This window comes from Kryptolebias marmoratus, linkage group LG4 (genome assembly GCF_001649575.2).
Source record: "Kryptolebias marmoratus isolate JLee-2015 linkage group LG4, ASM164957v2, whole genome shotgun sequence".
NCBI classification, from domain to species: Eukaryota; Metazoa; Chordata; class Actinopteri; order Cyprinodontiformes; family Rivulidae; genus Kryptolebias; species Kryptolebias marmoratus.
The window spans coordinates 19,685,377-19,700,127 of NC_051433.1; positions in this window are offsets into that span (position 1 = coordinate 19,685,377).

Genomic DNA, 14,751 nt, shown 5'->3' on the forward strand with positions numbered 1-14,751 from the left:
GTGGTTGCATTCTTGGTTTTTGGCCATAAAGCCCTACTTGGTTCATTGTGCAGGATACAGTAGAGCTGAATCAGATTGTTCCAGGTCATCCTGGAGCTCTTTACTGATATTTTGTCTTCTTTGCAATCCACAGCAACTTCAAAAGCATTTTAACCTTTTTAGGATTGTCTAACTTCTATCTGCATTGGCCAAAGTATTGATTATAAAATGTTTGCTCAGCATCTAACAGCCTCATATTATTTCATAAGTTTAGTGTATTAATGTTCTCAGATAGCGCTCTTTTCTTTAACACTGACAACAACACAAGAGTCATTTGGTCTTATAAAAAAAGCCAACAGTTGTTGGGTAATGAGGATCATGTGAACAGTGACAAAGGAAAATACTTGATAAACATGTATTTTATGAATTTGCCACTATTATTTATAAACTGTTATAATGTAAATATTCTTTCCAGGACAACATAAATGTAAAAATAAATTCAAACTGGGGAGTATTCTAGCTGTTTAAAGAGGAATTTGCTACTTCAGCCTGAGATGTTGAACAAAATGTAAAAAAATTTAAATTAAATTTCACAGATACATCAGTAAAAATATATTTTCTTATACTGTAAATTTTTCATGAACAAACATCCAATGAGACGAATCCCCTTTTGTTTCACTGTCAACAAAAGTCAGATTACTGAATCACACTTGAGCCATCTCTATCTTCTTAAGTTTTACAAGCCCTTCATTGATAGTTTTTGCAAATGAAGTTAGGCCATAAAAGCTATTCCAGGTAGCACTGGTTCATGTAACATACCTGTTTTAAACTTTTGCAACTCTACAAATTTTACATACTGTATTCAATTGCTTGCACTCATTCAGGATGACTGGCCTAAATTATTAAATTTGGTTTGTCACACGTAGTTCTCCATGATAGCTTCATTCTCAGTAATATTCCAGAAGCTTCTTCCTTTTTATTCTTTCAAAACTTAGATTTATATAGCAAGGCACTGATACAGAACTGTAAATAACTGTAGATGCATATGATAATGTTAGCATAAGAGGGACCTTACTGTCAGCCTTCATTTACAAGAACACTGCACAAAGTCGAATAGAGAAGCAGTTTGCCTGAAATATTTTATTCAAATGCATTGTAAGGAACAAGGAAGGCAATTAAAATAAGTGTGCACTCAAGAGTCTGTATGCACAGAGCTCGTGGTGCTAGTTGCTGTGTGTGTATATAAAAATGTGTGTGTGGATAGGTGTGTTGGCCATGCAGCCTAATCACCTACTGCTACAGTGAGTCCAGAAGCCTCTCAGCAGACGCCCCTTTTGGGCCGCCTCCACCAGCGCTGAGCTTTCCTCTCAGAGCACGCTTTAATTAATAATCAAGCTAATTGGATCGTGGTCCCCCATTGTGCCGAGCATGTGTGTGTGGCATGTGTGTGTGAACACAGTATATATAAGATGAGCGTGTTTGGCTGCATCGGGCAGCGTGTGTGTGTGTGGGGGTTTTTGTGACTTTGTCTGTTTGAGAAGGGGAAGCAGCCGCCTTTTATGTTTCCTTGTAAGAGCTAAAGATGATAGTAAAACCTGATAGTGCTCATGAGGCAGCTCCCCCTTTTACACAAATGCCGTCCTTATAGGTTGTAAAACATGCACCTTCCTCTACCCTCCGCACTCCAAAGGTACAATAAAGTGATAAAGTAGCACATTTACTGCATAAACACTTTAGGATACAGAACGTTTATTTGATTTTAAATGCTCATATTATTTCTCTTGACAAGGTTGACAAATAAATAAATATTTTTTTTTACAGATTCAGTTCATAAACACATTAGTCACCCAAGGTTAGTGTGAAAATTCAACCCTTTCTTTTTTGTTTTTCATTCTTCTTGTCAACAAAGGCCCACGAGTGACAAAGGCAAAGTTGTGTCAAAGCACCCGTGGGAGACATCTGGCTTTTTTTTTCTGTGAGAATATTGTTTGTGTGTTTAGTTACTTTTAAAGTTTCTTTTCTAAAGAGGACTACTGAGAATTTAAAGTCATTTTCTCCATCTCATTTCACCTCTACCTCCTGCTTCCCAACACCACACCAGACACACACAAATTTGTTTTTCTACATTTGTAGGAGACACTGCTGATACAGAATATTACCATAACATAAATGTATAACCAACCCTTCTTTCACTTAATACTATGCCTAACCTAAGTTTTGACCTCTTTAAAGCACTTTAACGCGTTGCATTTAACATTTCATTCCCCATAAAGCTGTGAGTCTCCAAAACAGTGGCAGCTTCTCAGATTTTGGGACCCACGAACATAGAAAAATGTAAACATAAACACACATACACACACACAAGCACCATGTTGCTCCTCATCTCCTCGTTCGTTTCTTTTGGAAGGGAGGGTGGTGGGAGCTGTAGGCCAGTTCTCTATATTAGATGTCAGGCCTCAGATAGAGACTCAGGCCAGTGGGTAAACACTTTGACAGCTTCTACAGAGGATATTTTGTCTGTGAAATGGAGTCTGCATTACTCCAGGTGAAGAGAGACAAGAAAAGAGACGGAAAAGCAAAGAACTATTTTATAAAACCTCAATGTCTTTAAATTAAGAGACTGCATCTCAACATGATAAGAGAACATGTAAATAGATCCATAAGCTGTTTTTAAAAATATTTTTTGGTGTAATTGGTTCAGACAACATTATGTTTCAGTTTCATTTAAAAACGTTGATTGGATTAGAGTTCAATCAGATGTTAAGTTCTTCTTTCAGGCCAGCAGCAATGATAATCTCTGTAAACATAAATCTTAATAAATTAAACCAAATTCAACAAAGGTTGAGAAGCTTTAGCTGCTTTAGATCATCTTTGTTCAAATGCTAGCATAAATTATCTGCTGTAAATATCCCAACAACACATAATTGTGAATCTAATACAGAAAGACTTCATATAACATCTTTACTTTCTGATGGTATTAAAAAACATGAGCATTTGCATGTATATGTGTGTGCATATGTGTGTGACACCAGGGGAGGACATATAGGAACATTTCTTGGATGCATGAGCTTCAGTGTGGCAAATTAAATTTGAATGCAAATGCAGCGGCATTTCTTGACAGTCGGTGATAAAAACCCTATTATGTTTAATGATATGCTTTGTGAATGTGCATGAGTGGAGAGTGGTCTGCAACTCAGGGGGCCATCTTCAAATGTATGCCTACTCTCTTTTACTGTGGCTTTGATCGCACATACAAAGGTTCACACTTTGATATGCGCATGTTATCATGTTGACGAAGTTTGCAGAGCAGCAACTTTTCCCAAATCAGCTTCACCAGAAGGCCATAAATTTCCTTCAATAACTGATCGAATTACCTGCAATTTTATTTATTTATTCATTTATTTTTTGCGCAATTTAGACACAAAGTCTCTTAAATGTTTTTTCTATTTAATGTGACTCAAACAAAAAAAGTTGAAGAACCCTCAAAACAGTGAGACTTTTTGAAATGACTTCACAAATGCTGGCTGTCGCCAACAGCTGCGGTCCAGAATATCTGTAGATTTATAAATTTTAGACATCCAGAACCATACTTTTGAGACACTTTTTAAACTCATTGATTAAGATGTCTTATTGCAGACATGTACAAGTCAAAAAATGGGGTGTCTCTTTTAAGGCAACTTTTGACTTTCCACCAAAATGGCTGAGAAGCATTGAGACGTTTTTGCTGCGATGTAACTGCCACCCTTGAAACATAATTATCTGTCATAATTCCTTTCTTGGTCAAATGAAGTGCGAAGTTTATGGGAAGAGGAAAGTCTTTAGGGGAAATGGCTTGGAGGGAACTGAAAAACAACCTGCTTTTACCTGGAAGACCCAAGTTTTATTTGTTTAGAAAACAGAAACTGTTTTATATCTTTTGCAAAAACATCACTTTTTTTTTTCAAAATAGCAGAAATTCTGGGCTTTTTTGACTTGCTGTTTCCAGATGTAAATGTAGGTTGAATAGATAATTCAAAGAAATCTTGCTTGCAGCTGTTCACATTTACAGAAAAACTAGCAATGCTGTCTAAAGTTCTTTTTGGAACAATAAAAGAAAAGTAGAAATTAAAATTATCATACTGTTGTACTTAAAACTCAAGACCTGGAATACAACTTGAATTGGTTATTTAACTTTTTTAAGTATTTTTCAAAATAATTCAAAGCTGTGAAAGTTCATATACAAAATATGTTTCAACACATTAGCTTTATACTTAGTTAAAAAGGAAATATTGTTGAAACCCTTGGACAAAAACGTTTGACTTTTCAGTAATATCTTTAATGTGAAATATTTACAACAGAATTGTTTTAAAATAAATGAAAGAACATCCTCATTTATGTGGTAGTAACATACATTTATATCTGTAATACCTTTGTATTATGTGTCATGGTAGACTGTTTGGATATAAGATTAGCATGGTTGATAAAGTACACGAGATGGGTTTTTAAGTTGTAGTTTTCTGCTTGTATGGTAGTACATGTCCTGTGGTGATGCTGCTCGGAGTTGGCTCCAGCCAGGTGAAAAGAGAACAAACAAGCTGTCTAAAATAATCACATCTTCAACAATCTGGGCATGTGAATGGACCAGCATATCATTCCATCAGTACCCAGAGCCAGTGGTTATTGTCTACCTCTTTCACCCCACACCTCTCCAGGGTAGCATCACTCAAACAGAAAGGTTGGCACTGATGTCTTTCTCATGCACAAGAGAGAAAAATGTTTTAAACTCATTTGTTTTCCCAAAAATGCATGTATGAATCAGGCAGCTTCTGGTGTTTTTTTGAAGTTGGGCTCTCAATGAAAACTTTGCCAAAGAAAGAACAAGGTAAACAATATAGCGCTGTTATTCTGTGTCCCTTAATCATACAAACTTCCTCAATTATTGTTTTAGTAACTATTGTTTATTTATTAGTTTAATGTCTCCTTTTTGCACAGTCTTGTTTACTACTAAATAAGTACTTCCATAAAAGAGGACTGGAGGGACACAAAGAAACTGAAGTGAAGTAAATGTTTTTCTGCTAAACCCATGAGAAAGTCCCTCCTTCAAAACCTGTTTACCAGCAAAAAGAAACGCGTGCTCTTTCTAGTTTTAATCCTCTCCTTTTGAATGACAGGATTATGTTTTTGTGGCAAAAACATTTGAGATAAGTAGTACTATCTTCTCTTCCATCTCTCCAACTGCAGGTTATTGAATATCCCAGTGGAGGGGAAAAACTAATTACGAAACATGTCTGGCTAAGAGAGTTATCTACAAGATAGCCCGCAGTGCAGCTATGTTTTAGCCCTTTTGTTTTTTTGTTGTGCAAACTAATTAGTTTTTTTCCTTCTCTTTTTTGACGAAGAAATACTCAGCTGCTCCCCAAACTAGTAATGACCTTCTACTGGAATTATGACACCAGCAGATGTAAAGCTTTTGATTAAGCCTATTTACATGAAGCCTGCACTAGTTGAGATGTTCAGCGCTGGTGCTCAGGATTATAATTCCCATTCTGTTTTGCCGTAGGTGGACTGCTTTTCTTAATTACTTTCATTATAAATATTAAATCTTTCCCAAAACTTTGATAAAACCTTGAGATGATACAGTTCTTTGGAGCTTACGTGTTTTGAGTCTCTCTTTTTTTTTAACAAAAACTTTCATCAGTTGTACATGCACAAATTTGTTTACAATTATTAACATAAACTATTTTAAACCTAATCTCTTTAGTTAAAAAAAATAAATTAACTTGGTATAAGTAGTGTGGATGCACTGTATTAGTTTATTATTTTGGCTCTTAAGGTTGGGATAAAACAACACAATTAGTTGCTGTAGCGGATGACCGCCCAAATCCATGGATTGTGTTAGGCTATTACACTCTCTATTAGTGCACGTCCAAAAGTCATGTTAACCATTTTAACATCGACAGATTACCTAATATATGGTCAGTATGCCTGTAAATATGCCAACTAAATGTTAAAGCATAAAAAGCGGATTAAAGTCAAATTTGTAAATTATACATTTACTTTAATGTCTGCAAATTCAATATTAAGTTATAGCTACCAAATAAAAAGCTTGAATAAATTTGTATTTTTTTGCTTTAACTTTTCATTCTAGAAATAGAAAAATAAGCATAAATTTGATTAACCTGGTTTACAATCTCTCTAATGAACAAACACTTAGTAATATGCACCATAATAAATTATTTTAATTCTTGGCTGATGTGATATGTGAGTTTTTTCAAACGGGACCCCACTACTCTCTCTGGGACTCTTATAGAACATGGCTGGATCATGGCCAATTTGAAAAACCTCCTTCAGTGTTAGTCCTTGCCAAATAGATTTTTCTTTGCTAATTTCTGTGGCATGGCCAGTTCTGTTTTAAATTCTCAACAACCAAGCCACACCAGTGTGTGTGGGCCCCATGTCATGGATATGTTGCCACCGCAATGATGAACCACCATGACCTCACTACAGAAGTTTTGTGGAAGCTCAAAACCTTCATGGCCTCAGTGGTGTATATTGGGACCCAGAGGGGTTTTAATAAGTTCCTGAATACCTTGCAAAGACTTTGTAAGGACCATCAATGTTCTGAATGATGTTTTTGTTGTAGCTGGGCCATGTGACGGAGGCCCAAGTGGGCAAAGAAAATGAATATGTGATAATGGATATACATGTCACCACTTTTGTACAAGTTCACGCTCTATAACAACTTGTTAAAAGCTCAATCAGTGCTCATCAAAATGACCCTCTTCTCACAGATTTGAAATTTTGAACCACATTTAATACTCCTGAATTTAACCAGCTTGCATTAATTGAAAATGTTTTTTTGTTGCAAAAATCTGCTAAAAATTAACAAAAAAAAAAACCTTTTGAATTTTGATACATGACCAAATATTTCAATAATTTCTTGAGGCTCGTGCTCCACATCTTTTAACATCCTTGCGGTGCCCTCATCTACACACTCTGTGACCAAAGCAGTCAATGCATGTTGTTCTTGACAAGACACAACTTGGCATAAGCGTTTAGTTATGTTTGTTAAGTTTAAAACACGACCGGAGGGAATGCATTATTTTTACACAACAGGTTCCCTCAGATATACAGTATCCAGACATGAGGATAACACTTGTGGCCCTGCTGTGCAATCAACCATGTCTGTCAATCACTCACCTGATCACAAACAGTGTACACACAGCAGACTACTACACCCTGTCTTCATGATGAAATACTAGCAACTCTCTTGAATGTTAGGGAGTTCAGATGTGTCCTAAAGGTGTGAGGTCTGGTGGAGAGTGAGGTGAATCCAATTCGCAGACTCATATTGAAAGCTCTAAGAAAAAGTAATTTATTTAAAATAAGAAGAAGAGATGCAAGACATGAGGGGAACCAGACAGTGCATGAAAGTGACAATGGACCTGTGAGTAAGTGGAGGAGATGACCAGGTTTTAAAGACAAAGTAATTAGGGGAAGTGGGCTCAGGTGAGTGATTGCAAAACTTGGGGCAGGTGTCGATGGGTGTGGCAGGTGAACAAGAGATAAGCTGAGGATACGTGAATATGAAAGAGAACACAAAGGGCACAGGGAGCAAGAAAACAAATAATGAAACTAAACACAGAAACAACCAAAACAGAAAAAAAAGAAATTTAAAAAATAACTTCAACTAAACCCAAATCCTGACAAAAAAAGCTCTTACATCAGCTGTTTACGCTCACAAAAAATATATATTGCTCAAGAGAGTGACACAAACCCATGTTTCATTTAAAAACAACGTCATTCAGTACATTTATGTAAAATGCCAATCATGACACATTATTTAAATGGCCCATTTGAACAACACAGGAATCCATCCATCCATCCATCCATCCATCCATCCATCCATCCATCCATCCATCCATCCATCCATCCATCCATCCATCCATCCATCTGTCCGTCCAACCGTCCATCCATCCATCCGTCAACTTTACAGACTTGTTCCTGTTCAAGATCAACACAAAATCTGAGAAGAAAATCTCCCTAGTTCTTGAATCGTTCTACGGTCTTTTTATGTGACTAAAAATTAGGTTTTAAAGTTTTATTGCAATCCTAAAATCTACTTAATGGACTTGCTCCTTTGTAAGTTTCTGACCTCCTACAACCTAGTGAGTTTTCTAGGTCAGGTCAAATGTAATGATCTTTTTCTTTTAGTTGTCCAGGGTCAAGAATTCTGCACAAAAGAGACAAAGCCTTTGATATTGTAGCCCTTAAACTTTGGTACCGACTGCCCCTGCATGTCAAACAGACATGTACATACATATATATATATATATATATATATATATATATATATTTATATACAGACAAATATAAATTTATTGTGTTTTATTTTGGTTTGAGAGTCCTTTTGGTAATTTTATTTACAATATTTTCAGGCTTTTGCACTTCTTTGATATTGTGCATTTTTTTTTGTTTTTTTTAAAGTGCATAATTTTGTTTAACGGCCTTTTTTATGACTTGACTTGAGGGTGTGTTATTTCTTACCAAAGGGATCAGACTAAGACTGGGACTGTTTGGTTGTTCACTACTTGATGGCAAAGAAAGGTAAACGGCACACATGTGAGAGTCAAATGGGGTGTTTCAGGAAAAAATGTATTTGTGAAGGGATCCTAATGTACAAAGCAACACATGACTTCTTTAATTTATAAAATATCCATTTGAGCGATTTAAACTTGTTAAAATGCATTAAAATGATAAAGGAGGAACAGTAAAAGTATTACAGCACATACACAGAGATGACACTTGTAGACAGCATATTTTGCACGGTTTCATCTTTTAACTCTGCTTTACACTTCACAGGAGTTTGGTCTCTTTGTACTCAAGGATGAGGCTTGTAAGCTGCAATTGCATTTGGCTTAAGAGGTACTGCTTTTAATGCCCTGTTTTCATCAGGGTCAGTGCCTTTTCACTGGTTTCCTTCTGAACTTAAAAAAGATTGCAGTGTTTGTGTAGTCATTTGTGAGAATATGGTGAGCTCTGACCAAGAAATTAATCTAACAAAATACAACCTAATAGGGTTCAAATGTAAAGAAAATTTGCCTGATTATCTTTCACTCTCATACACATCTTTTTTTATTCCATACACTGAGACCATATATTTCTAACAGAGACACATTGATGAAAGCTGCAGGATCAATATGAGGTTTCAGGACTTTATGAGATGTGGGCTGAGATTGCCAGAGATCAAACCACAGACCGTCGACTGGTGGATGACCGCACTCTTTCCTGAGCCACAAAAATTACAGTTCAACGGAAAATGTGAGATTTGGATCAGTCGTGTCCCATATGCTTTGCAGATCTAAATTCCATCATGAATGGTTGATGCAAAGATCCCAAACTCATACAGAAATATCAAACAGGGATGTAGAATAATTTTGTGGTGGGACATGAAATCTAGACATTTTTTAAATGTCCAGCATCTTAAAAATGAGTCAGACATTTGTAACAAACCAAACCACAAGAAGAATGAAAATAGAGGATCTGATTTTTTTTTTCTAGGTTAGCAGGTTTTAAATTCAGCTATAGCAAAATTTACATGTTATTATAAAAAATGATACATTTTCAACCATTCTTTTATGGAAAACTGGTGGTTTTGTGGGAAATGCAGTTCTTCTAGGTCTTAAACTCCTATTTCCTCGTCGTTCTTATGTTCAGTTATTCATCTGCCTTAAAGATGTATAATGTATTCATTAATCTGTATCATGCACCAACTTATGCAATTTTTTTCACTCCAGTATTTACAGTATTCAGTATGTTTTTAGCAACTGAGTTGACCTATTCACACCTTACCAGTAGTACAATTGTTTACTGTGAATATGTGTGTAGAAGTTAAAAGCAAACACTTTTTATTTATGTTTTGCTCATTTCAGTTGTCAGAGCTCTGCTTGTTTCCAAACTTTAACTATATCAAAACATATGTGCTGTGTGGTAACAATAGATATGACAGCCATGCTGTTTTCTCTGCCCGGCTGCAGTTTTTTTCTACAACTAATATTCATCCCTTTCTTAGTTGTATTAGTTCATGGATTTTAAATAAATGGAGACTTTCCACAACTGGAGAAGGAGTAAATTATGAGAAAATAGAACTTGTTTTTGTGTTTGCTTTAACAATAGCACAGACTTAATGTGAACATTTAGAACAGATTTTGTCTGGTCTAAATCAAAATTATTATTTATCTGATATGAAATGTGTTATAAGTGCTATTTTATAGATTTATACTCTACCATACTTTTCCATCAAATAGTTTCTCTATTCAAATTTGACTAATACATTTAATATTTCAATTTGTTTCACATATGACATTGCTGGTCACAAAGATTAGCCATTAGCTAGAGATTTTTTCTTTGATTCTCTGTACTGAAATCACTCTGACTGCTCTCTATTGCTGGTGCAATGCTGACTGCTTATAACAACTCCAGAGAACCCCACTCTAAAAAACTTCAAGCCATCCCTCTTACAGTAACATCCTGAAACTTCGTTGAATCTTTAAACTCCCCAGAAACCTATAAGATGGGGTCTCATTGCATGTGTGAGGAAAGCCTAATTCACAAAGGCTCTACTTTTTTACCCTACAATCCTTAGAGCCCAAAGGCTTTAATTTTACTAATCTTCATACACACCAAAAATCCAACATTCTTTGTTAATGCACTGGTCAATTATAGTTAATTGATGGCAAAAAAAAGGCCTACTTAATAATATGTTGGTAGTTTTATTGTTATGGCTTATTGTTTTACAGATTCAATTTACTACTCAACAGTTGTAATGCTAATTTTTCCTGCCTCAGTGATATTCTTACATACATCTTAGAGTTTTGTGACAGGGTTGCATGTTATCTGCTTGCTCCTTTAGATCACAGCTTCTGTGCTGGAAGGGGTTGATTCCCCTTTTATTTCCAGTTTTTTTTTGTGTGCGTGCCAGTTTTAAGTGGTTTTTTTTCAGTCATTCTGTATGGAACTAGGAAACTATTTATGGTATTGATGAAATTTCCAGAATAGAAAGGCAACAAAGAGAGGGTTTCTGTCATGTTTTTTATGGTCTCCCGACAACCTGTCATCATTCACTTTAGTGCAGGAGAAGAGCAGCATCATTTTGTGAACCAGGAAAGAAAACAGTATTGAATAACCCCCATGGTCAAATAATTTTTGAGGAACTTCAGGCAGTGTGATGAAATACGTGGCCATGTGGATCAATAGTGCCTTTATTTTTCAAAGCTCTTCACATGATTTGTCAAATTCAGGGCTTAAAAGAAGTTCATCACACTGACAGGGTGTAATTTTGCAGCTAACAATGTGAAAGTTGTTCAGAAAAAGGTGTGCTTACACGTTGAGTTGAATCTTAATGTGTTCAATAAAAAACAAATATTCTATTTATTCAAATGTTTAATTTTATTCATCTAATTTATTTTTTTCTGTCTTAATGACAGCAAATATTTATAAGATTTGATTGATTACAATCAGTTTAGCACATAACATGCTCAGAATAGTTAGAGCAGGTAAACAATAAAGGTTGCATTACAAATATGACTAAAAAGAACTTCATTTACATTTTTCTCTTATTAATTCAGTCTGTTGTAGTCTACTAAATTGTTCTAGTCAAGCTGCATTTGATTACTAAACTGTTGGCTGTTGCACTCAGTGGCAACTTCTTTGTCACAACAATGATGCCTGCTGTAAGTTAGGAGTGAAAAACAGTTGATTTCCCCACAAAAATAGTATATTTTAGCACAATCATGCCCCATAGACATTTGTGCCTTATTATGTTCTAAAATAAAGGAGCAAGATTTTAAGTGCGAACTGCATCTACACTGCAGATATATAGTTTCTAATGTTATATTAATGCAATAGTGTCACTAACAAAACAGCAGCTGTTGAGTGTTGTGGATTTACTTGTTAAACAGACCACTAAAGTTCAATAACTGCTTTTATTATTTTTTACAACCAATAAACCATACTTAGATATTTACATGGTTTTTACCTTTTGGGCAAATTTGGTCAGATTTTAGCCTGGATGTCTTTTCCACCCAAAAATAATCATGTGGGGTCTCACTCACCTTCATCCTCTACAGGCAGATGTTAATATAAAGTCTACATAAAGAGATCTGCATTTCAGTTTTGTGAACTTGGATATTTTGGGCTCCTAATATTGCTCAAAGTTTTTACTTTATTCTGTCTGATTCATATTAAGAAAGAGATGCACCACAGTTTTAACTTATTAAAAATTGTCTTTAGCATTCTTTCTCTTCTTTATATCTGAAATCTGTCTCATAAGTGAGCTAGTAGATGTTGGTGCTCAGGCTGAATCACCTCAAATATTTAGCAAATATTTATAATATAATTGTTTAATTTATAACTTAAATTTTTTTTTAACATTCAGAATCAATAAAGACTGGACACATTTGTCTTATTGCTAAAAGCAATCACATGTTCTTGGGTCAAAAAGTGTGGGAGCAAAACTTTAAAACTGTCAGGAACGGTGGAGGCGGAGGCGAACCCAGACTCATATTAAAGAAAGAAAAACTAATTTATTGAACCAAGGAAACGAATGAAAACAAAAAGCTGACGTGGCAGCAAACCGACAAGAACTAAATAAAAATACATAAATGGAACCAAAACTCAGAGAACCAGGAACACGGAGTGACGCAAACAAGAGACAAACATCAAACAAACCTTAGGCAAACCTTAGACAATGGACCAGCGAGGTATGGAGAGAAATGACCGGGTTTTAAAGACTGGGGATAACGAGGTGAGTGGGAACAGGTGGAATGATTGCTGAGTCGGGACAGGTGAAGATGGGCGTGTCTGACAGAGAAGTGAATGACTGGGGGAGAGTGAAAATGAACATGAACATGAGACAAAAACGAAAAGTACAACCAAATAACACAAAAGGAACAAAACAAAAACCAAAGAGCTAAAATCAAAATAAAACAAAAACAAAACCCAGAAAAAAGCCAAATCACCACAAAAACCTCAGTTTAAAAAATGGAGTTGCAGTTACTGCATTGTCCAGGCGCCCACAATCATAGGCTACCTCAGAGAACTACTGAGATTAAAGCTAAGAAATGTTTTAACCTTGTATTTTTATCAAGAATTTATTAACATCATTCAATGCAGTGCTGGAGAATTTAAGTGATGCACGGTTAAAAAAAAAGAAGCTAAATCGTACTCCAATAAAGATGCGTGTCACTTGATTATACATCATACAGTTCACAAACAAGGCTCTTGACAACATAATGGTTATGGCAATGCTCTGCATCACTATGTGAAGAAAGCCTGTGCTGTCACTATATAACCTTGCAAACTCTTCAGTTCTCTGTCTCTATTATGTTGCCCTGTAGATTCTTATGTTACGCACACAGACTCAAGAAAATATGACATACTGTCATTTGCTTTTACATAGGCTCCATTCTAATGCTTCAACTTTTGGCATGCTAATGGTCGGGAGTCTTAATTAAAATGTCAAGGTGGCGTGATGTCCCATTAAGGCTCCCCTCCCCTCCCCATTCCTTTCCTGCTTCTGATCCTCCCCAGGGACCTATTAAGCCCAGGCCAAAATGATTGAAGTTCAAAGAGGTGAGCCGGAAGGTTGGACGCTCATTGCTTCGTGCTTCATCGTCGTCCCAGCATCCTCCTATCCTGACCTTTAGCAAGACAGCCATCCTCGCTAATGTGCTCGCATATCTAATGAGAGAGCGCTCTAGACTCGGCCCTCCCTGTCAGCCATCTAGACGATAATGCCACCAACCGTTACCATAACCGGTCTCTCTCTAGTTCCCCAGCTGTCTTTTTCTTTTCTTTACCTGTTTTGTCTCGCCTTGTCTTCTTTGCTCCAACGAAAGGTTATTGGAAAGGACAGGTTACTGCCTGCTTTTCATAACAGGCGATGTGGCTGTCACTACAGTGGCAGGGCCATTCTAATAAGCCTCTCTCATGTTAGGAAGTAATGGTGATCCAAGCACATAAATCATATTAGGAGACAGTGCCAATAATGTGTATTTTATTCAAATGATCAAACTAAGCAAATACATCAACAGATAATTTTTTCTGGTTTGTGAAGACTTGTAGAGGAGTCTTTCAGCAAGAGTCCAAAGTGGAAGGTCTACAATCTAGACACACATTATAATGAGGTTGAAAGTGATCTTTAACCACAAATTGTTCTCTGCCTTTTTGATAAATGCAAGCGATTTGCTCCTCGTAGGTTCAGGGCAGTATTGAGATGTTTCTAATGAAGTTGAACAGTAGTAAAATCAGAGAAGAAAGGATGCATAAATAATGCCTGTTGGTGTATGGGAGATTACAGTCACACACTTCATTCAAGTGTTGATTGCATCTTTACTTGTACCTCCAGCACAATACCCCTAGCTCAACCTTGCTTCTTGACCTCCCCAGAGACAATTATCCCTTCCCAACAGCCCCACGCACCAACCAACTTCTTAATGGATGTGGGTAGGATGGGTTCAAGGTAATCACTAGGCCATGCATATTTGTACCCACTCACTTCATCAGTTTGAAATTACCAACAGGGAAATCAATGAGCAGTGCCCTAATGAAGGGATCTGCACTTATGCCCAATGGACCTGTTAGTTTTTATCTTTTCTCCTAACATGGTATCAATGAGGTCCCCAGATACTGTGGCTCATGTATCATAGACTAGTATCTGAGTGTGTACAATCATGTGGTGATGAAAGCACTCATGGAATTCTCAAACTGTGCAGGATGTGCACAACTTTTTGC